Source organism: Aptenodytes patagonicus, chromosome 6 (assembly GCF_965638725.1).
Source record: "Aptenodytes patagonicus chromosome 6, bAptPat1.pri.cur, whole genome shotgun sequence".
Classification (NCBI taxonomy): domain Eukaryota; kingdom Metazoa; phylum Chordata; class Aves; order Sphenisciformes; family Spheniscidae; genus Aptenodytes; species Aptenodytes patagonicus.
This window is the reverse complement of record NC_134954.1, coordinates 18,394,271-18,415,059: the sequence shown is the minus strand read 5'-3', so window position 1 is coordinate 18,415,059 and position 20,789 is coordinate 18,394,271. Positions and strand designations below refer to the sequence as shown.

At 47.1% G+C, this 20,789-nt stretch overlaps 1 protein-coding gene across 6 annotated transcripts in view; it reads right to left on the bottom strand.

Moving 5' to 3' along the window:
- The window catches only part of TNIK (TRAF2 and NCK interacting kinase), a 165,395-nt gene that overhangs the window by 82,489 nt on the left and 62,117 nt on the right, over positions 1-20,789 (bottom strand). The window contains exon 1 of one of the 6 annotated variants that reach the window (XM_076341368.1): positions 3,266-3,376. The exons of the other annotated variants lie outside the window; for them this stretch is intronic. The gene's annotated coding sequence lies outside the window, so the exon portion shown is untranslated. Of the gene's footprint in view, positions 1-3,265; positions 3,377-20,789 lie in introns of those variants that run through there. 6 annotated transcript variants of the gene reach the window in all.

Below are 20,789 nucleotides of genomic sequence, written 5' to 3'. Positions count from 1 at the left end.
GTTGCAGGTCTGATACTTTAAAGCAAAACACTTGGGATCCAGCCATTTTGCAATGCCCTTAGTCATGTGACAGGTAAATATTAAATAAGTGGAATTAGGGTGCTCTTGCAAGGCACTGCAGAAATTTCGACTCAGACAGCTTTGCTGGGACCAGACCACAATGCCACCCCTCACTGCTGAGAAAGTATAACCTGAGGAACACTCCATTTCATACAGAAATCTCAGTAAACTCACACAAATAACAAAGTCTCATAAAAGTCTGAATATTACCACTTTGGCAGGACAGAAGCCTCCTAACTAATTTTCTTCCATTACATTTTTGTTGCAGTTAAAATACCAAGCTGATGCCAGCAACCCAACAACTGCCCTTTCTACTGGCCAACTCCTGCCTCTAAACCATGCCATTAGACAGCATGTCCTTGACACCACCAACTCCAGCACACACATAATCTTCCTACAGCAGAAACGGCGTGGGGCACTAGAGGTTTTGCCAGGTGAGAAATCATCAGTTCATTTTTCTACATTAACATATAATTTGCTACCCATGACAAACTCTTTGTCAAGCCTTACTTCTGCAGACACATCGTAGGTGTTCACAGGTGAGTCTCATCTCCTCCAGACTCCATTTCTGCATCCTAGACCTTCTGCAACAGAGATCTCCTGGGGTGGGCCAGAACTTCACACAGGTCCCTGGTCCAGGTCCTGCTAGCTCCTTGTTTTCCTGTAGTTCAAGGCAATTTAGAGACTCGGTCCAAGATTTTTAGCATGAAGGCACTTTAGCACTAATGCACCGAAAATTGCATCCAATTTTTCCTGGTAGAAGGAACTTTGCCTTCCAACAGGAGCTGTGCATCCGAACTGCCACCCTGCAGTAAATTAGACCATTTATAGCAGCCAGTGTGACTCGTCCTCAGCTTTTACAGAGTATAGGCACGTTTATGTACTTCATTTCCCATTGAAAACAATCTTGAGGGTGCCAAAAAAATCCCTTCCAATTAGTTTAAAGGGACTAAAATACTTATTGATGGAAAAACAGGCTTATCCTAGTGTGGAAATTCAGCAATCTCCAAAAGAAGCTGTTTTTATAAACGACGTACTCTAGCTTTGCACTTGGTTTACACATCTCTTCAAACATATCTGAAATAAATCCATGTCTCTGAGAAGGTAATTAAAACATCAGATACTCTAAATATCAGGTCAGCGTAAGAAAAAGTGAGTCATAGAACAGGATGGGAAAAATGTTTACTTTAACAAAGAGTAAAATACCTGTTTGATTAAAACACAGTGATCATGGGCCAAACCGTATTGTTCCTGCCTGCACTTAATCCCAGCTACTGGCAGGGGGATTTCAAGCCAGTGGGGACTCAGGACAACCCTGCAGACTGGGGACCACGTCCTCACCCTGGCCAGGACTCAGCCCCATGTCTCTGCCTTTCGGCCAAACACTGCAGCAAAACCTCTGCCCTTTACAGCGGGAGCTTGTGCTGCCCTTTCTGAGAGAAATAGCATGACCATGACACCAGTGCATTTCCCTCCAACGGCACACATCTCCACCTCTCCATCATCTTTTGGGTTCACAAACAGCTTTGCGAGAGCTTCAAAGTGACCCCACTGCCCCAAGGAACTAAAGGACACGACTGACTTGAAGCGGTTTCTTTCCACTTCGGGCAAATTTCACTTGTTTATGGGGCTACCTAAAACACCCTCTGTTCCCCCCAGGCTTCAACACACTCTCTGCAAATGGCATCCTCCCATATACACAGCATGCCTGAAATTCCAATGCTTTGACACCAGAAATGGAAAATCTATGAAAAAGATAGAAAGGTGGATCCAATTATTTGACATCTCATTTGCTGGCCACGTGACATTTCCAGAGTTGCTCCTCTGTCCTCCTGAGCTCTCCTGCAGAAAGCTGGTTGCTCGCTCAGGCACAGCTCTTTCCCTTGGGGTGCTTTCAGAGAGCAGAAGACCTTCACTGAGCAGGACAAGCACAAGTTTTACTTATAGCCAATCCTCCCTCACATCTGTCATCTTTTCCAACATTTTAAGAAGTAAAACCCTGGAAAACATTCAAAAAACTCAGAGAGAAACAAAAATAAATAGAGTGGAATTTTTTTTTGGGGGGGTTCTCCTCAGCTGATCATTTTTATTAATACTTCAGTTTGGATTGAACAACCAGAGCTTCCCCTTGGAAAGGCGTAAATCCTCTCCCAGCACAGACGTCTAACTGCTCAGGGCCAAGCTAATACTCTGTGTTGACTGAACAAAGCCGACCTTTGGACTGAAATATTTCTAATCCTCTCTATCAATCCAAGCTCTGATCGGGGCCGTACAGCTGGCAGAGCTGCAATTCCATTACTGCAGCTCACAATAGGTCTGACATTAAGTAAAGAAGGCAGGATTATTAGATTAACAAGCTAAATTGTTAAATTAGCATATTATTCATCTCCAGAAATAACACTCACTATAGCACATAGGTGAGCAAGACTACAATCTTATATTCCCTTATATATAAGGGAAACACATCCCTTACACCAATGCTTGCACCTATGCCATCCCCCATCTCTCTTGTAGTTCAAAGGACAGTGGAGACAGCAGCCCTCCTCCAGCTCAGGAAGAACTGAGAGGTTTCCCTCTTCCATGGATAAAACCGCCGGCGTAAGAGGTCCTAAGTCAGCATCAGAGATCCCACATCCTTCCAGAAGTTTCTGTAGACAGTTCCTCTAGATGTGGCTTGCACCCCTTCTAATTCCCACCCAAGGAAAACCACTGGTTAGAAAGTGCTTCCCCCCTCTCTGCAGCATTGCCACCATTTAACACCAGCAAACTGGCAATGGGGGGTTGTGTATCTGCTTCACGCTCACAGAAAGGACTGTGTACAGATTTTGTCCACAAGTGTTTGAAGCTGTAGGTTTTGAAGAGCTGTGCCTCACGGTCACAGAAAACCTTGCAGCAGACCAGATTTCAAGATGTTTCTGCATCTGGCACGGCCTTCCCAGGACACAGGAACAAACACCACTCTCCTAAAGGGAGGTCAAAGCCTCAACAGGGGCAGGTCTAGGCTGGAAGATGAGTGGACCAAGCATAACAGCATAGAGCAGACAGAGATAGAGATAAATAACAGACAGCAAATACACCAAAAGTGGGTTTAAGGAGCAGCCTACGGAAACCTGAGGCACCAGAGGACTAAGGAGAGATGTTCCTGACAAAGAGCAATGTATTAAAAAAAAAAAAAAAAAAAAAAAAAAAAGAGGACAAACAGTACCTTAGGAAAACATTCTCAGAGCTGGTCCCACACTGAAGGCAGCAAGATTCAAAGGAGCACCAGTGGGATGGAGGAGGAAAGGGATGCCACCGGTTACTGCTGGACCCCTTGCAACTTTCCCAGCCCCTCTGCGAGCTTTGCTCTTTGCTCTGGCACCCCCAGCACATGCAGGTCCGACACTGCAGCTCCCAGCGTGGGGGCAATCCCCACGGTGCTCTGCCAAGGGGAGCAGCCCATCGCCTGCAGCTCCCCAGGGCAGGGAGTGGCAGCGGACGGTCCCTGGGGGTCCTCCTTCCCCTCCCGCACAGCTCATCCTCCCTTTGCCCCCGGCACCTCTGCTTCTCTGCAAATACACGTTTTTGCAGCTGAAAGAAGGCAGTACAGTCTGTTCCCAATAACATTAGTTCATGACAGCCATGTTATTACCACCCTTTAACACCCCCACTGTGCTTCTGTTTCACATCACTGCCTATTCAACACTGCAGTATTCATAACTAAAATTAAATCTCCGTTTAGGAGACCCACAAGGCACCCTTTCACACACAGGCCACGTCTCTGATAGCAGCACCAGGTTGCTCCTTCCAGCGGGAAGCACTAAGCCATGGAGGGAACGAGGCTGCCCACATGTGCCGGGACCACACAGTCTTCTGAAGGGAGATGCTTGGGTCTCAAGGGTGGCCCAAGAAAGACACAGCCTCCTCCAATGAGCCAGGCTATCCCACAGGCTGACACCTTCCTCCAGACCCTTGCTGCTTGACGTGTAGCAGGGGACCACCACAAACCTGGCCAGGTCTGGACCGCAGCAGGGATCTTTCGCATCTGCAAACACCAGACAGACCCCAATTTCCATGTGCTTTTGCTGTATGCAACCCAGTTTGCCTCACAGCCAACCTTTTCTGCATGGTCGCAGGGCACCTTGGCTTTATCGTGGCCACAACCACACCGGTTTCAACGTTCAAACCCAAACTCCAGGATGAGCTCACCAGCTTCAGGGCACCAGCTCCCATCACAGGTGAAGCTGGCTCTGTGTGGGATACAGGAACGGACGTCCCAGGGCATGAGGGAGCTCTCTAAGCCCTTCCCTGTAATTACTGGGGCTGCTCATGACCTCAGACCATATGCTTCGGGATGAGAGCAAGCTGCTGTGTCCAGAGCTCAGGGGCACCAGCACGGTCTCCACCACGCAATGTGCTCTGGTAGAGCTGCTGCTGTTTCTTCTGTATTTGTAGAAAAAATGGTCCCTTCAAAACAGATTGCTTCTAACGTGCTCCATGCTGCAGGGCAGACAGGGCTTAATACCTGCAAATGCGTGCTGTTGCCTCCCATGGCAATTCATCCCAGAACACTGGACAGACGTAGGCACCCCTCAGTCTCCTCAGGCTTTTGGTACCCCATTTATCTGTACCACACATTAAGTAGCTGCATTTCAACACGTGAAGTTTCACTGGCTCTTTAACCCATGCTCCAAATCAGTAACTGTCTTGCAAACTGCAGCTGAGTTAAAAAAATGGCCCTTGCGGAAAAAACACTTCACATGCTGATGGAAATGTGGCTTCCTGAAACACCTCTTCAGTGCCATCTGCTTGACTTCGGCTCTAGTTTCATAGTAGCAAGATCCAATTTTGGAGGTGGCATGTAAAGTGCAAGGTGGTTGTTCAACCAACAAGCAGCGGGGAGAACCACCTCCCGCAAACCTGAGTGCTCAGAATCCTCTCCGGCAGTGAGGACGGACAGCACTGGTGGCAGGACACAGCCACAGGGAAGTCAGGTAACACTGAGGTATCTGTTATCTAAAGCTGATTGAGATATTTTTATATTTTTTTTGTCCCTGTGTAAGGAAAACTGCGTATGAAGGAAAGCCCAAATCTCTTCTCAGTGATTTCCCAACCATTTAATCCAGGAAATTCAGCTCTATGGCTGTTGATGGTTTTCCATGAAGGGCTTCCATTGCCTTTCATTGAATTGCCAATGGCATAAACCGACCGTGTCCATGTCCACATGAATTACCCAAGCTGACTGAGCAGCCCAGCCTGCTTTTCCAGCCCAAGTCTTTCCTGTTCCCTCTGTTTCTCCATGTTACTGCAGGGCAGTATTTCTTTTATCTCAGCTCACAGCATGGTATAGCTGCATATGCTGCCCCACATCCCCCCATGGCCCTATGTTTCTCTGCAGACACGATGACCCAGGATGAGCTCCTGGGGTCCCACCTTGAATCTCTCTGGATATCATAACCAGACACTTCAGCAGTGGTTATCAAGGCAGTTAAATGGGGCTCTCGCGTCTTTCACCCCCACCTGCCCCACATCTCTCAGCTCACAGAAAGGAGCCTGAACACAAACCCAACGAGTTCTTCTGTGCACCAACCCTAACACCCCAAATCCAGGAGAAATTTGGGCTGAACTTCTGATGTCCAGTCCCACTGCTGGCAATGGCTGAACCTGCACAGCAGGAGCGAGGACATTTGCCCGGTACCTTGAACCAATTTCTAAGCAAGCCATCCTTACAACCCTTCCACTGCCTCACTCCTTGAGTCTCTCCAATCCTGCTAACACTTGGATCAGTTCAGGTCTAGCCACCTTGATTCCTGACCACGTGGCAAGGCTGACTGGCATCTGAGCCAATTCATACGTCCAGGCTCCACACATTCATCACTGTAAGCAAGACTCCAAGTCCCTGTCTCAGAGTGGTAGAAATAACAGAAGCAAGCTGATAAAGATACTTCTGTTTCAGGAGGCTTAGGATAAAATGCCAGAGCTGCCAGAAGCTTTCACGTGTATCTCTTGGGGTGACTCAGGTCTTAGCATTAGGAAAATAAGCATAAGAATGACATAAGTAACCCCACATCTAGTGCTATGGAGGGCTGAGGTGCTCCCCTAAGCCCAATGACTTGTAACTCAAGATACTGCAGACCCCGTGTTGCACAATTCTATCTATGTCAGCTCAAATATAAATTTTAGACCTCACATACTTGAAGGCAGATGGGCATCACACTGTCTTTTATCCAGAGTTGCCTCCAGGGTTTTTGTCTGCCCTGAGCAGCCTTGACAACTTACTGTCCATCCTACCCTACTCCAAGTCACTTACTGTCAGTAGTCAATAAACATTTTGCAATGCCTGTGTTCTACTGATTTAAAAGACTCAGCCATGCCTAGAGCAATACTATGTGATATACATACTAATTTGGCTGTACACAGCTACATCAAGACTTTCATGTTGTCTGCTGCTTTAAGCAAGTCAGGTATTGGGTAGCAAGTTTTTAGAACTGCTTATTGGAAAAGGGAGTCCGAGAAATGACATGTAGACCCTTTATCCTTATATTTGCTTTATGTATGTCATACGTGCATTTTGCTGCTTTGTCTGGGATAAAGATGGGATTTCCGACTCTGCTGCTGAACAGCCCCACTGTGGCTCACCTTCTGAGCCAGCCTTGCAGGTTAGGATCAACAGAGTTTATCAGCAGATTAAATTTCATTGCTTTCATAGCTTCTCACTTTCCAAGCCTCCCCTCTCAAGCAGGAATTTCCTACCCTTACACTGGCTAGGCAAAGCTCTTCTATTAAGAAATAAGGCAGCCAGATCACTACCTTTCCCTGCCTTCCCCAACAGACCTGCAAAATGGACCTCACTGCACCCAAGGGCAATGCCATGCTGCCCTTGCTTGGCAGAGAACCCTCCTTCCCAGGACACCCAGTGCTCAGTGGTTCTCATTTCTCCGCAAAATGGATAAACTGGGGTGCAAGGGCTCCTCTAGGAAAGGAGGGAGCCCTAAAAGACCCCACAAAGCAAAAGATCCCCCCCAGCCCTGCACGCGATCCCTATCCAGCCTCACAGCAAGCAGCACAGCCGAAGGGGGTGCTTTAGCCAGAGATTTGAAAGCAGTGAGGAGAGGAGGAGGATTTGGGATTAGCAGGGGAAGGTTAAACAGATACCAGGGATTGCATGGGAACAGTACCAGGGATTGCACAGGAACAATACGGCTCAGGAATGAGTGGGAGGAGGCCAAAAAGGACTCAGTGTCCCTGCTACCTTCGGCACTCTGGGACACAAGGGACCAGCCCAGCACTGGCGCAGCATGTTGCTATTTGGTAATTAAGGGACTCCAGCCACTGCAGCCACTGCCTGAAGTGGTTATCATCGCAGGAGGGCTATCTAGCCATTAAGGGTCCTATTTACACAGAAATAACATGTATAGACACAAATCGATGCTGTACAGTTTAAAGGAACCATCTGAAGGCTACGGATTTTACTCGCTGTTATTTGCAAAGTGAAACAAAGCAGACAAAAAAGCTCTCAAAGCAGCCTGAAAAGCTGCCTGCAGGCAGGGCGCCTGCCGGAACGTGGGCAGCTCAGAGGCTGCCTGCAGCTTTGCAGGGAGAACACATATGGGCAGGGGGTGATGGCCTTTTATTCCACTGGATAAAGATCTTAGTGGAAATCTGAAGGGCTCAGTGTGAAACCTCATCCACAGCTAATCCAAACCTCACATGGACTATGCCACGCTATAGGCGTGTCAGGAAGGATCCAAGGCCAGGTGCTGCATCGAATCAAACCGCAAACCTGCAATTTCGGCTGTACTAAGAAAAAGATGATATGATATTGCTTTATAAGCGTCCCTCCAGACCAGCTGCTTCCTTCTCCTACCTAAAGGCAGCTCAGGCCACCCACTCGCCCTATCCCCTATGGCCAGGACAACATGCCACCCCTCCGGGGCTTTTAACCCTTTTCCAGCAGCATCAATGCTGGCTAAACACTAAAAGCCACTGATATACAGGCAGATTCATATTAGAAATTCAAGATCTTTCCCAGCAATGAGAGCTGGCTGCAGGACAGAACCACAGTTTGGTTTTGCTGCTTGGTATTCAGGGTCTGCGCATCTGTAACAGAGCAGGCAAAGGCAGTATGTAAAAGTCCACCACTGCACAGGAACAGGGAGAGACCTCCCTGCAATTTTCCGGGGGGGCGAACCAATGAAAAAACAACCCTGCCAATTTGCCCACTCCTTTGAACCCGCACAGCTGGGGGTAAGTTTTGATACACTTAACAGGATGTATAAATTCCCTTTATAGTAGAGCCTTGATTAAGTTAATGTTGATTTTTAAGTACACTGCTGAGTCGTAAACTCCAAGGAAGGAGAGAAAGCACAGCCAGCGATGTGCGGCGTGGGCCGATTTCCCGGGAAGCGGGGCCAAGGCCGTGCCGAGCAGCTGGGTGCTATTCCTGGATCCCCACCAACTGCACTCGACCTTGGGCGAGAGACCGGGCTCTTTGCTGCTCAACTTTGTCCCCCAATAAAAGGGGTAAAGTAATACTGCAGCTACCCCATAAAGATGATGCAAGGCTTGGTGCTATATTGCAAAAAGCCTCCAAAGCCTTGCCTAGACGTAGAAGCATGTTTGAGAATAAAAAGGAGTTGTTCCTCATGCAGCCATAGTCTACATTAGGGCCCTGATTTGCACCTTCAAACAATAGTGCTCTATAAATTCTTAATTATTTGTTTTTCTATAGCAGAGGGCTTTCGTTTTCCCAGCAGCCTTAAAAAAAAAAAAAAATAGCACAATTTCTTTATATTTGTAATTCAAATGCTCCTACACAGCATTTCCACAAGACTGCTTAAAAAGTGCACTGGAAATTGTAATTAAAAGCTGATCTTCTTTATGAGATGACTCAGGCTTCTGCAGGCTTCAGCCCTGGCCTCAGACAGCTCTGCCAGCGGAGCACTGTTTGAGCATAGTGAGCTGCCAGCATTTATTGAAGATTAGGGGAAGGTTTGCTTAAAAATGAAGGGCAAAAGATAAAATGAAGTTATTATCACCTAATTTCTGGGCGGCATTGGAGGGGAAACGAGCAGCCCATGAGAGCAAAGGATCAAACCCTTCTCTAGTGCTGGAGGAGGTGGCTCTGCAAATAGGGAAACTATGTTTTTGCTAATGATTTTAATCAGAGAAGCCTTGTCACAGAGTGAAAGGATTTTCCCACAGTACCTGGCAAGGGTCAGATTAAAACCCTCAATGCAAACAGCCGGCGAGCCCAGCGAGGGTGCCAGCACCGCAGTGAATGCAAGAGACTTGGCTCCCTCCTGTTTAGACACAAGGATTGGCTGGTCTTCAGCATCTCCAAAGAAACCACCGAGCAAGGGCTCCTGCCTGCAGAAGGGATCAGAAAGGCTGAGTTGGAGGCAGAGAGGGGATCGGGGAGGGGTAAATCCAGGGCATCTTCATTTCCAGGGTCCTTCCCCAAACCCAAGGGGATCCCAAGATCAACTCAAGCCAATTGCAAAAGATGAGAAGAGATGGGAACAACCTCGCAACCCACCAGCGAACCACTGCTGAGGACCTGGCTCTCCTCTCCAGTTTCTCCATCTTTTACAGCAGCCCAAATGCTGCCTTGTATGAATCTCATTCGCTTTCCTCAATGGCCTCACCCTCCACCTGACCACCCCTGCGTGAGCCGAGGGGGCTGGTGCTGACACGGCGCTGAGGAAGATGCGAGGGCTCCATCGCTCATCCCACGCTCCCTGGCATAGTGTGCAGTGCCAAGCCCAGACAGAGATGCAGAGAGGGCTCAGGAGATGACAAGGGCTCATCTACCAGATCAAAGGCAGCATTGCCATACAGAGACCAAGGAAAGCCCCTCTCCTCCGAGCCACCTCCTCGCAACCCAACCCATAACCAAGGCGTTCATTTACTATTGGTCTACCCCATGGGAAACCATAAGGCAGGGGGTTAGCCACACCGAAATGGGGTGTTGAAGCCCCCTGAACCACCAAGGGAAGGAGGAAGGGCAGGTGACGGCAGCACCCCAGGCAGCAAGAGGCAACGCTGAGCCACCCCGCATCCCTGCTCCCCCAGGGCCGGCAGCAGCAATCCAGTCCTTCACAGACAGAGGGTTTTATGGCTGTGTGCTGCGTGTTAACTGGCAGAAGGCAACAGATTATTTTCCACACGCTCTCCCTGGTCTTCAGGCACTAAACCACCATGTCAGCTGTAACCAAACTGGCATGCCCTTAAAAACAACCAGAAACTGAACTGTGCTGTTAGCCTTTAAAACCGGCATTAAAATGCCCATAAAAATAATGTAAAGCCCATCAACACGTGTTTTTCTGTATAAATACCATCATCAGTGTTAACCTGCCCCTTTGCCTTCAGAGCAAAAAACTGACTTGTCAAACTGCCTGGTATTTCTCACCCCTCCCACCGCTGTAGCTCAGCAGGACACATTGGCCACAGGAATATCACCCTGGAATTTAATTTCTAATATTTCCACAGGCATCACATTTCCCTGAGGGAGCTACAAGATGTGCCTGGCCCTTTTTTTTTCTGTTGTTTCAGTAATGACGTGGGTGAGGAGCAGAGATGAGGCAGAGATGGTGCGTCCTGGTGCTCCTCACAGTGATGGCTTCTGCAAGAGGGGAACCTCTGATGGGGACTCCCAGGCAGGCAAAGGTAGCTTGGAGACTCCAAGAGGGTAATGAAATGCCAGGGCTGCATTTGTTCAGACAGGAGCAGTGCTGTGAGAAGCAGAGGACATTTACAGCAAAGGCACCAGGCGGCTACGAACTTAAACCTCTGGATGTGTCTCTACATCGGGTCATTCTTCTCCCGTTCTCCAGGGTGCATTTGTACAAGCTGGGTCCTCGTGAGAGGTGAAAGACGTTCCTTCCCTCAAATCACAAAAGAGCATACAGATCCCTTTGAACAGAACAGCTCTTCCAAAAGACTCATTCAAAGATGAGTCCATGCTGAATAGGAATACACCTTTTTAACATGCGAAGTGCAGCACAGGCAAATGGGCAGAGAGGCAGAGTTCTGTCACGGTACAAGTACTGCAGAGCTGTGTCTGAAGAGAGTCAGACCCAAGTGCTGTTCAAGTATCAGACTTGCAAGATAGAACCCGTGTTCAGGGTACGGTAGAGAAGGTCAACATAACCCTGAAATGTATCTGCCATTCAATTAATCACACAAAACCAGAAGAAGATTAGACAGTGGAGGACACAGACAACAAAACAAATGTGACAGATCATTTTTGTTCCCTCCCAGCACCCAACTTGTCTGCATTCAGGTCACCACCCTCAAGAGGCAAGACACCAGGAGGAAGACTTCTCAATCGAGCGTTTCCTGATGGAAATCAAGACCACAGCAAATGGGAAGCACGCATTGAGCAGGAACCAGCCCCCCTACCAAGCACTGGGTCTTCACACCTATTCCTCAGACTGACAGCTCGCAGGTCAGTACAGATTAGATTAACGCCACTGCAAAGTTATGGGCCACTTTCTGCGTGGGTGATGTAGCAGCCTCCTCACCTGCAGACGTTCATGGTACCACCATCACTGTCCCTAAACAAAACGGCTTTCAAAGTCCCCCCGGGATAGATGTAAGCGCTCCTCAACACTTGGCTTGGGACCCGCCAGTCTGGCCTTTAAACCTCGTCCCTCCCCCTCCCACTATTTGGGGATTTAAAAGTTGCATAAGCTAATTCTCACAAATGAAACATGGAAGTGCGGAGAGAATCTTTTAGCTGGGAAAAAGCACACCTAGGACAGACATTTCCCCTAATTCAGGCCCTCCTTTCCAGCCCTCTGCTCCTGCCTTTCACTCGGGTAGGCTTGCTGACCCCAGTGTAATTTCTCTAGATGTTGCCTCCAACCAAGCTAACTCCAGAGAGCCTGCAACACCGTTACAAATCCATCCTGGCTATTTAATTACAAGGAATAGTTGTGGTTAATGCTCACAGCGGTGATGCGACTGAAGAGTGAAGTCACTGGCAATACCAGCAGCACCAGCGACTGCACAGGAGATGACTGCAGAACCCACAGCTCATCAGCGCTGCCTAGAAGCCGTGAGCCTCCAGCACTTTAAACAAAGGAGGAAGATGAGTAATTTCAGACAAAAGAATGAGCCCTCATCAAAACTTCTGAAATACAAATCCCTGGACTGGATTAGGTACCTGTGCTACAACTCTTTCTTTTTTTCTTCTTTTTTAAGCTTTTCACATTTTGTTTCCCTCCTCCAGATTTCCAAATTCCTACCCATCTCTGAAAGAGGTAAGCTGAAGTATTCCCTGAAGACTGCTGTTCCCAGTACCTTTCAGATCAAGAAGAACGAGAGATTTCAATAAATCTAGTTCCTATTCACCCCACATGCATCCCCTAAAATTTCTGTTGCAATATCTTTCCTTGTCTCCATGGGATCTCAAAGCATTAATGTGATAGACCAGAAAGAAATGGGACTCAGCAAGTAAAAACTACCCTGAACATAAATGGCAATACAGAGGGGATAAACCACCTCCGTGTAGATGTAGATCCACCTGAAGAGATTGGTCACCACTAAGTTGACCTGAATGATGGCCAAGTCAGGCTGTTCCCTGCAGGAAAGGCTGACGGGCAGTTGGGTTTCATGGTCGTGGAGGATAGTTGTTAAGAATAAGAGATTTCAGCAGCACTTGAAGACTGGGAAAAGCTCCTTACACCTGCTCAGGACATACCATCTGTAGCAGCCTCTTAACGTGTTCTGAAACAATGGTCCTGTCCCTCCTGAAAAGGCTTATGCTGATGATAAATGAAACTCATCCTCGTAGTCCTGTCTTAAATGCTAATGGGGGAAGAGTTTTTTTTAAAAGCGCTCTTAAAACCTGCCTCAACAAAACTATCAGTAACGCACAATGTTGTTATTTAATGTAAATGTGTCCCAGTTCTGCTAAAAAATAAGTCAGAAAGAAGAAGTGAAAAACACCCGATGCGACAACAGAAAAGATGATCTTGGTCTCCCTTGAAACTCCTGGACAGCTTGAAATCACTTCGAGGAAATCTGAAATCATTTCTCCTTCTGAAAGCTTAGTGAACAGGTCACAAATACAGCTGTCCTTCCAAACATGACAAACACCCTGTTTTCCTGAACAATTTTATGCAAATCGGATTAACCACCCGTTGCTCTTCTGCTCTGAGCTGAGAGCTGGTTGAAATGCAAACATTGACTTAGGAACATAAAGGAAAGATCTTCTGAGATACAGCAAACCTGGTCCTGGGTCAGGAAGCTGCCGATTTGGTAAGTCACTATTAAACAACTGACTGAATGAACTAGTTTTCTGGGAGATGGGCTGGGTCCTTGCCCACCCCATGCAGTACGTGGTGGCTCCCCGGCTCATGTGCCACCTTGAAATGCTCCGCTGCGCTGAGGACGAGTGCCAGGAGTGATGGGGTGGGAGGATGCTAATGCCTCGTACTCTGCAAAATGCTGAGGTTGGGAGGAAGGAAAACGGAAGTGAAACAAAGCCTAGCAGAACAGGCAGCAGGAAGAGCAGTCATTTCTCACCCTCTTCCCCCAAACCCATTATTTACAGTAAAGTATAAAACCAAGTGTCCCTAAAAATACAAGTTCAGGCTTCCTGTGGCATTGTCTGACAGCTGCTTGTCTCCAGCTTTCGAAGCCCCGTGAGACCACGCTGCCTCCTTGCTACCTTCCTCCTCTCTCCCCTTTATTTTCGTTCTTTCCATTTTCCTCCCCTTCTCGCACCCCACTTTTCCCCATTTCCTCTTCCACTGCTGTCCTGGTAGGGATGGTGAGGTATCCATCCGATACCAGGTATCCACCTGGTAAGGTATCTATCTGATAAGGATGCCGGAGGACTTGGTCAAAGCCACTCACCCCGCAGTTTCGTCTCAAGGGGGGTGCAGGGACAGGGCTGATGGGATGATTCCTCCTTTCCCCCCACCCATACTTCTCTGATTGTGGCACCTGGACACAACAGAAACTAAAACTAAAAGCACCTAAAGGCAGGCAGAGTAAATCAGAAAATTCAGAAAAGGAACAGTACATCTAATTTAGTTAATGAGAAATGAACAAATGGCAATTCCAAGGGTGCAAAATTACCCCGTCCTGTAGAAGAACATCTATACCTTTAAGAAAGGGCAAAAAGGTGGGCTGAGAACATTTTCTATTTATGCAATTACTTTTGTAGGACCAGGCCGTGCTGCCATACCAGTATTAAGCAATTCCCTCGTCTTGCCATATACACAAATATAAAGATTCACATTTCTCAGGTAACTCACCTTTCACTGCAGTCCTAAGGTTGTCTCCACACCCTTGTGTTGTTTTTTTGTTTGTTTTTAATAAAGAAAAAGGTTAATTGAGCATTGTTGCCACCTCTTAAGCCAGAGCATTATATGCACATGGGTATCTGCCATGCAAGGTCTCGATTTTCCAATCTCTTCTAAACCACCAAGCCTGACCCAGCATTTCAGACTGAAGATTGATTGCCAGCAAGAATTACAATCATTCCAGGATTTTTGTAACATACGGAGGAATACCTCACACCACCCTTCAACCTACTAACTTGCCTTCTTGACCCTACTACAGGACATAGTCCCCACAGCCTTGTATCATGCACGCTTCTACTGAAAGCTCTTGCAATGCTCCTCGGGGTAAGGGCTCCCGAAATGCACATCAAGACCCCGTATGGTCCAACGTGGAGAGACCCAGGAGGCTCAGCTTGGAGGATCTCCTGCTCAGAGGGCGTCGCTCTTTCTCAGGTGGGGACGAGGGCAGCGGGGCTTACAAACGAAGCGCATTCCAGGGGGCTATGAGACACTTTATTCCTACTGATGTCTATGCTGTGGCACTCTCAGAGAAGCAACTTTGCTTTCACACGGGCTCAACTGCCGCCCGCCTGCCCCGAAATCAGTAAGGTTTACCCTGGCACTCAGGCACTTGATTTTCAAGGCACAGCCTGATTTTCTGGGTACAGACCATATTTGGGAAGCTGGTGCTTACACAAAAAACCCCCAGCGTTCACTTGTAAGCTGATTTCCCTTACATACAGTACTACTAAAGCACAAGTGCACAAAGCACCATGCCATTTCACAACTGCCAAACCACACTTTAACGTGCTGACCGTACACATTCTTCGCCTTCCGAAGCAAAAGCGCGCAACCCAGAATCTTCAGCGCTTGGCTTGGACTAAAAAGACACCATCCCTCCACCATTTTATCCCAGCTTCCTTGGCAACAAGCTGACCCAGAGATCCAACTCACGTGGGTGCATGCATGCATGCTTGTGAGTTTTAACGCTATTAGGTAGCTTCAAAGACATCAAAGATAATTATTTTCTACCAACTTCATGGAAACAGGCAGCTGGGTAGCAATGGATGCTGGACGCAGCCATTCACGAGGTTTATCTCCAACAGCTTTTAATCCTGTCGGCCCCTTTCTCCAGTCAATTATAGCAGCCTCTATGTTGCCAGAAAAGTAATGGGAGGGAAAGACTATAGGTATAAGCAGACATAATAGAATCCTAATTTAATTAGGGAAGTACTCAATCAACCAAGAGACATAAATACAAAGGAAACCAGGTTTATTAGTTCTGGTGCTTGCAGAAATGCCCATTTGGTTCCTGATTACTGGGGGAGGAATAAAAAAAAAAACCCACAGTAATCTTAATAGCACAGTCCTAGTTTGCTCTTTCAGAAAAAGTTAATAACAAAAACAACCAAAACTCAAGAGTTTCTAGAAACACGGCACGCATGATGGACAAGTAACTGAGCTCATTACAGGGGGAGCCTGGTTCTGGTTTAACTGCGGTTACAAAATACAAATTACAGCTTGGCCAGCCTCAAGGGAAGAAGTTTTTGACCCTGGTTCTCAGGTCTGATTTACACCAGTGCTCCTCAGTGACTCTGACACCTCACTTTTCCCCAGGGAAGAGGAAAGTCAGGATCACCGCATCTAACAGCACACACCAACAGGCTTTGAGAAGGAGAAGGTGAAGCCGCCAACTCCCCACGGCAGTGCTGAGCCCACTGAGGGTCATTTCATCTGCAGAAAGCTCCATCCTTTGCCACCCCATCCTTCTTTGGGGTCTGCAGGTTCAGAGCCAGCTTAGCGAAACAGCGGGCGTATTTAACATTCATGCTTTAATGCCTGGATAAAGGTTTTGCTGAGAACGTAATAGCACAAAGTGACTAACAAGGGGCTGGGGAACTATTTGCAGATTAACTAACTGATTTCGTGTTATGAAAGGGCAGGTTGTAATTTTAGGATTAGAAATCCGTATTTTGGATGTCAATACCTTGCACAAGAAAAGGGCCAGGAGCAGTGGCAGGGCAAGCGGAGAATGAGCCATCCATGCCAAGAAACTCTAAAAAAATATAATGAAACTGCTGCAAACACCACTTTCTTCTCCAGTAAAATGGTCCCTCACTGGGGAAGCTAACATGCACCGTCATGCAGACTCCCACTGCCTCCGTTGGGATTCTCCAGCTACAGCCACAAGATTTGAGCGCCTACTCAGCGATGTGGCAGGGTCCAGCCTACCGTCAGATGGGTCCAAGAGGAGTCCTCCACTGGCCAACCATCCCCACCTCTCCCTGCAGCCCTCCAGGTACTACTGACAGCACTCACAGGTGCCCCCCAAAATATAATTAAATGCCAGAGAGAGAAAAAAACCTATATATGCAAAGCCATGTGGTAAGACTGTCTGAGCATCCCATTCTGGCACTAATTTAGTGAGACTGAAACCACGCAACCGCACCGTTATTCTTCCATCCCTGCCTCAGTTTAAAGGAGATACTTAACAAGCCCCAAAGGGCTCTGACCTTCTGACATCCCAAGAAGTCCAGCTTCAGTGTGCCCTTTGGGTTTATCCATCCAGGATAAGGAAGAACCCTTCGCTACATCATGGCGAAGTACTCAGCACCCTGCACGGGTGCATCTCCACCAGCTCAGCCTTCTCTAGTCTCCAGTAAAAACCAGCGGTTCCCCATTACCCCAGTAAAGCTGCAGGGCAGCAGTGGATCACTCTCGACACTCACTATGCATATACAGACATATATACCCACACATATATGTGCATATATATAATATACAAAGTGCTGAACCAGCACTGCACATCCTACCTGCTTTCCATCAGTGCCATCACAGCTGCTGGCTCATCAGGATAACCCCCAGAGGGGTCAGGGGTGAAGTTTGATAAAACCATGACTATTTAAGCAGAAAAACGGTCCTCTCTGCAGTATCCAGGGCACTGTCTGAAGGTACGTTAAACACAGTATTTATCTTACCAGGCGCTTAGTGCTTTGTTTTGAGATTTTTTAGCTTCCAGTTAGAGAGAATTTTGCAGGCTCATAAAAAGAAAAAACTCACTGTAATGCGGACATAACTTACCGACATATCTGTCATTTAATTTGGTTCATTTTTCCTCCTTCCTTCCTATTTTCATCCAGATTTTCCTCTTTCTCCCCACCTCCTCCAGTTTAGGTTACTTAAAATTTACAAAGTTTGAAACAAATAAAGCCAGACTGAAAATACACAGGAAGTCTTCAACACAGCAGAGGTAAAAATAGGCTTTAAACCAGCTAATGTCAGCATCAGCATAAAAGAAAGGACACCCTGACAGCTCTAATTATTACATTCTCTTGTTTTGCACTTGTGAAGAGCAGCAATTAAATCTCTGCTTGGGCTTATAAGGAAAAAGTAAAGTGCTCTGCACCTGCAAAACGGATTCTGTTCCATCGGAGGATTTCAGCTCCCCAAAGCACATTATCCAGGGCAGCCTGCAGAACAAAACCCATCCTCCCCTTTCCAGCAACTGAGGATTTTGCAGCCGGTTCACGGGGAAGAACACCAATAATGGCAACCCCTCCTCTTCTGCCTTTGCTAGACAGATTTATTTAAGAGAAAGCTCACCACTTCTGGACAAAATGGTCGCAGACTATGTACGTGTGCAATGCCTGAAACTGCCATATGGTGATAAAAGTATTTTTATTCATAATCATTTTTATTGCAGTAGCCTCCGGGGACTTGAAATAGGTCACTTTCCCATCAAGGCTCACTACAAGCCGTTAAATAAGTGGTGCACGCAGGGTCCTTTAAGCATCTTTTATAAACGAGTGATTCTATTCATTAAAAAGGTAAAGAGAAACAAGCATCACAGTTTATGAAACCTATTTTCTGCCACTCATAAATATAAATTCTTTGATGTTCAATAACCTAATTGAGTTTAGTATTTGCAGCTGTTCCCTCAGAAGCATCGGGGGCCTCTCGTTTATTCTGATTACCTGTCCTTGGGAAATCTGCTGGAACTGCCCATCTCAGAGACGTCTACTCTTTTGTCAAATCTGGCTGGGATCAGACAGGAGGCTGGAAATCTCTCTGACTTGGAGACGGAGTCTCACTGATAGCCATGCAAATTGCAGCAGCTTCATTTCTTTAGGAAATTCAGCGAAAAACCGTATCATCGCTTTCATGCTCAATTCCAGGCTGGCACCAAATAAAGATGGCTTAAAAAACCCCCCAAAACATAAAACCAAAAGAAACCCCAAACAAAACTTTCCTGCAGATTCATTTCCCCAAAAAATTTAAATCCTGGAACATTTCACTAAAAATATTCAGAATATTTCACTCTGGAGGCACGGGCAGGGTGCTGCAGGGAGCCAGGGGCCAGGTGTCCATCCTCCCTGGTGGGCTGAGGGACATGTCTCACCAGGGTGGCACCTATAGGCTCTGGGTTTTGGCTGCACACACTCACTCCCCACCCTCCCTTCCCAGAAACTACATGAAAACGAAGTCAAGCCTCTCCATGGAAAACAAACTTTTAATTTGCATAAAAGTGTATTTTATTTTTTTTTCTAATGCAAACCAGTTTTGACCAAGAGTATCTGAGCAGCCCCTATCAGTGACGAAGGGAGGACTTGGTATGCACAGGAAGGGCAGGCACCAGCTGGGACGCCAGGAGAAGAAAGGCACAGTGTTTCTATAAAGCCAGTGGGGAAAAAAAAAAAAAAGCTGGGAACATTTTTCTGGCAGAAAACATTCACTCATGGAAGCGAACCACTGATAGCCAAGGAGAAAGCTAAGCTCGCTGAGCCAGCTCTCCCCTTCCCAGGGACACCTGCAAGTGGTCTGCTGTGGGAGCAGCTGGATGGGGATGTAAATAAGGCTGCCCGTGCTCCGTCCCCAAACCCAAGCGACCACTAACACCTTCCAATTGATCTCAGTGGGTTTCACATCAGCCATTAATCCAAAGATCTCATATGTCCTGATGGAGGTAGATAAATGCCATCCATCCTGTGTAGAGTGGGAAAGGTTGGTCCATCTCTAACTGAATCACCCCCCTGGGACACTGATTTAGATCCTGCCTAACGCAGTCAGCAGTCTGCTTAAAATATTTTCATCGTCTTTTTCCAGACTGAGGAAAAGACTGAGCATGCCCTAAAGCTCAGGCAGCTTCTCCAGCTCTGCCGGCTGTTCTAATAAAAGACATTACCTCTTGCTACAAACCTGGCTTTTCTTCTGTCCCTGATTCATGGCTACAACAAACACTACTTTCAAATGTTTTGCTTATTAAGTACACAAAAAGATTACATAGAAAAGCTACCTCTGTTCCAGACATTTTTAATTTACTCCTCATTTTACAGGTCTTGAAAACTTTTAATGCAACTTATCAGTCGGGGGGGGGGAAGAGTTATCCCTATTAAGCTCACTGAGCAATACAAAAATGCCGTATCCCTCTGCAGCCCTCTATTGCTGTCCTTATAATGGAGCAAAACGCTGTGATAACGTCCTTGCAAGGTACTTCATCACAGCAATAATGTCATACAAGATAACTCAAGGGTGTGCTTCTGGTGTTTGTCTTTACCCTGTAAGTCACCAGTTTATCTTCTGGTTGCAAGGGCCAAGAATAAAAGAGCATATTTGAAGGTGCGCGTCATGCTCAGCCCCGCTCGCTGGGGAAGCCTCGCATTCCTCATGTCACAGACTGCTCTGCAGTTGCTGCTGGGCTGTGGCACACAGCGGGGCAGGCAGCAAACACCCGCTGCCTGCATGTCCCCCCAGAGCTCCCACCGCTCAGCAGTACCTGGGACCACTTCAAAGCATTGCCAGGTCTCAGAAAGCTGAAGAGCATCACCGAACAACTCATGAAACAACTCATGATTTTAACTCATGAAGCTGAGGGAAGCACAGGTGAAAAAAACCCCAACCCCACGAACATAAGAGCCAGCAGCTCTACCTGTCCTTGCACCAGGACCCTGGATTTTCCGAATGAGAAGAGCAGTGGAAGGCTGTGCACCTTCCAGCCATGCACGAAGCACTAATAACCCCAATGCAAATACAGCTGCCGTAATTTGTCCCTAAATGATGAGAAGTACCTTAGACTTGCTTAGTACTAGTACTAAGTACCAAAAATTTAGTACTTAGATTTTTCTGGGTGTAAAACACCTGCTTTATTTTTTAAGCCTGATGTTTGCCCTGACAGAGCTCCTCTAATACTTCTGAAATATTTTTCATACCTCACAGATTGTTACAAAAGCCTTATTGACCCTACACAGTATCACTTATCAATTCCAGGTAGATCGCTCTCGTGTCGAGACAGGGCTGGAAGTTAAAATAAGTCCTGAAAGATGTTCTTTTTTTGGCAGGTCTTAGGAGCCAGCTCAGCACATTCCCATGTCCTGCTTCATCTAAAAATAATAAACCCTCCAAAGTGAGCAGTCGGGATGATCTGTGCTGAGCGCAGGCATGTGGCATGCCCAGTCA